The following is a 3848-nucleotide window of genomic DNA, read 5'->3' on the forward strand; positions in this document are numbered from 1 at the left end:
TACATCATACGGTTGATCCATGCGCTGATCCCGTTCCCGGATCGGTTGAACCTTATTAAAAGAACAAACGGTTAATAATGAATCCAAATTTAAAGAAAAAAAAATGTTTAATTACCATGTTTGACCCCGTCCATGTGGATACGGAGTGAGATAGGGAAGATGGTCACGACCGGGCTGTCGAACCAACTCCGCAACACTCATCACTCCCGGAGGACCCGGAGGAGCAGGAGCGGGTGCAGCAGCGGGAGCGAGAAGAGCAAGAGCGGGTGCAGCAGACAGAGATGTATGGTAGGAGCTGTAGGGCGAAGCGGAATCCTGAAAATGGCTGGAATCCCGAGACTGGCTCCCCGTACCACCACGACCATGACGCTGTCGAGGCCGGGTCTGATCATCATTAGATCTGTAAATTAAAAAAAATATTTAATAAATATAGATATATATATATATATATATATATATATTTTTTTTTTTTAAAATCCCAAATAATAGTTTTAAATCACAAAAAAGTTTTATAGATATTAAAAATGTTTAATCAATATATAAAAATAGTTCTAATAAACAAAAAAATAGTTTTAATAAATAAAAAATAATTACAAAAAATAGTTTTAATAATATTAAAAATATTTAATAAATATAGAAATTTATATTATATATTATTGAAACTTAGAATTCTACAATGTGCAATGGAAAAAGATTGTAAGGCTACTTCGTAGATTTGAAATTCGAATAATTCTAAAAAATTATATTCGAAATGAATATTCGAATATTCATTCTAATAATTCTATAAAATAATAAAGAAAATAAAAAGAGAAAAAATATAAAATAATAATAATCACATGAGGTTAGAACAAAAAAACCAAGAATTTCAAATCAGATATCATTTAACTTAAAAAAAAGCTTTCCGGTCTAATTAATTTAGAGATAGTCAAATTGTATTCAAATTAATTATTTTGACTAACCGTTTTTACAAAAATTATAAGCAAAAAAGCAGTAGGAACGAGAATGAAGAGTGCAGTAGCAATAAATGCAAGAATATTGACTTCCATAATTAAATCGTTTATTATTTTTTTTTTCTTTGGAATATCTCGGGATTTAATCCCATAGAGATGAGAAATCTTTCTCTTGTAAACTCACTCAGATGAATTAGATTTCGATGATATCGAATGAAAGAAATATCATGAATAACAATATCGGAGCTATAAAATCGATTCATCGTCAAGAATTTAATAGTATAACATAGGAAGATCTTTTATCCACACCGAATACATAATGAGATTCCTGATCCAATAAAAAACTATTTATTTATGATTCTTTTTCACCGCTTTCTTTTCTACAACCTAGTACTTTCCTTGTACAATCATCTGATGAAATATCATAAAAAACCTTTTCTACTTCGATTGTTTATAAAAAGAGTTTCTAAAGAACCTTAAATAAACAATAGAAATCAAATAGAGAAAACAAGTACGAAATTTCAAATTGAAATTTTCAAAATTTTGTTTTTGTAAGGGTCTATGATCTTTTTGTAAAACAAAGGAAATGTGATAAAGACGAGTCCCGCTAAAAAAAACGAAAATATTCCAAAAAATTAACTATATTCAATTTTCTTACGAGTTTTTCTTCGACATCGACTCTAATCTTTAAAAAGAGCATATTCATTAGGGAAGACTAATTTGATCTTTTTTTTTGAAACATCCTCTTTACTTGGTTGGATTCGAACTATTTTCACTTCCTTGACTTCATAGAAACAAAAGTATATATAGGTACTCTTGGCAAACGTATTATACGCTATCCTATTTGATTTTCCTACACGAGTTAATGGGAGATTAATTGACAAAAAGAGGAAACCCCATACAGTATCTCGTTCTTGAAGTGGTGAATGCTCTCAATAATTATAATTATACTAATTTACATATGTCTTTAAATTGGTGCTACAGAAATACCCCTTTCTTTTGCTTGATGAAAAAATAAAAATAAAACAAAAAGATAACCGAAACCATTTTGATCCCCTTGCCCAGAAACAAAAAGGGGAGTTTATGTCTTTTTTTTTTAATTGAATCCGCCGGGACTGACGGGGCTCGAACCCGCAGCTTCCGCCTTGACAGGGCGGTGCTCTGACCAATTGAACTACAATCCCATGGAAATAAAGCGGGTAGCTTACATATTCCTTCTTATGATTTCATTTTAATCATTTCAATTTTAGATTCAAATTAGTTTTTTGTAACAAAGAAAATCACAAGTAATATATTGATATCTATATGGATATCACTTTAGTGATATCAAGGCCGATTACTAGTAATCCTTGCATTATTCTAAAATCGATTGATAATCTATTTTTTATTGTAATTTTTTATGGAAACAAAAAGTAATGAGCCACAAGAAATAAAGAAAAAAGTAAAGTCGAAATATACCCAGATATTTGACTTTTTTCTTACCCTTCTCTGTCAATTATGCAAAACAAAAAAGGTTATGTAGACAGCGAATTATTGGGCCGAGCTGGATTTGAACCAGCGTAGACATATTGCCAACGAATTTACAGTCCGTCCCCATTAACCGCTCGGGCATCGACCCAGGAAGACTCTATTCGAACTTTATGGATAATCCATAATCAACTTCCTTTCGACTTCCCCTGGGGGTAGGGTACTACGAAAGGAAGTTGATTATGGATTATCCATAAAGTTCGAATAGAGTCTTCCTGGGTCGATGCCCGAGCGGTTAATGGGGACGGACTGTAAATTCGTTGGCAATATGTCTACGCTGGTTCAAATCCAGCTCGGCCCAATAATTCGCTGTCTACATAACCTTTTTTGTTTTGCATAATTGACAGAGAAGGGTAAGAAAAAAGTCAAATATCTGGGTATATTTCGACTTTACTTTTTTCTTTATTTCTTGTGGCTCATTACTTTTTGTTTCCATAAAAAATTACAATAAAAAATAGATTATCAATCGATTTTAGAATAATGCAAGGATTACTAGTAATCGGCCTTGATATCACTAAAGTGATATCCATATAGATATCAATATATTACTTGTGATTTTCTTTGTTACAAAAAACTAATTTGAATCTGTGATTTTGGTGGGATTCAAGCGACACAAAGAAGAGCATATGTTGGGTCTCTTGGGACAAGATAACAATGCCCAAAAGCATGGGAGAGCTAGGTTTCCGGGATATACAACAATTCAATAAAGCTCTATTGGGGAAACTGGCGTGGCGAATTCTTACCAAACCAAATTGTCTCCTGGCAAGAACCCTTCTAGGCAAATACTGTCACTCCAGGAACTTCCTCAACACTCCTTGCAGCCCCGCTGCATCACACGGGTGGCGCGGTATCATAGAAGGCAGAGACGTTTTGATACAACATCTGGGCAAAGTCATTGGAAATGGTAACTCAACGAAACTGTGGCACGAACCATGGATCTCCACCTCCGAACCCAAAGCTGTAAATGGACCACTCACCATTGATGAAGGAGACCGAGTTGTAGCAGATGTCTTAACCCGTGAAACCGGGGCCTGGAACAAGAAAGCTCTCGCAGAGCGTTTCCCACACCTCGTAGAGGACATTCTTCTCCTAAAACCCAGTATTACTGGTGCAGAAGACTCTTATGCCTGGCTTAAGAATGCATCAGGCTACTACACGGCAAAATCAGGATACAACTCCCTCCATAAAAACGATCCAACCAATATCAGTATCAACGCAACTCCAGCAACCTTCAATTGGTACAAATCAATCTGGAATGTGCAGGCCCTGCCAAAAATCCAAATCTTCTTATGGAAGATCCTCCACAACGCGCTCCCTACTGGAGAAAACACTACAAGAAAACATCAAGGATTCTGAGGGAAAAAATCGTCG

The 3848-nt window shown here is 34.7% G+C and overlaps 1 non-coding gene across 1 annotated transcript; it reads right to left on the reverse strand.

Annotated features, from left to right (window-relative positions):
* Positions 1 to 2060: 2060 nt before the first annotated feature.
* TRNAD-GUC lies at positions 2061 to 2134 on the reverse strand. Its single transcript has one exon. It is a non-coding gene; the product is annotated as a tRNA-Asp (tRNA).
* Between the last annotated feature and the right edge of the window lie 1714 nt (positions 2135 to 3848).

Source organism: Brassica oleracea, unplaced genomic scaffold (genome assembly GCF_000695525.1).
Source record: "Brassica oleracea var. oleracea cultivar TO1000 unplaced genomic scaffold, BOL UnpScaffold01665, whole genome shotgun sequence".
NCBI lineage: Eukaryota > Viridiplantae > Streptophyta > Magnoliopsida > Brassicales > Brassicaceae > Brassica > Brassica oleracea.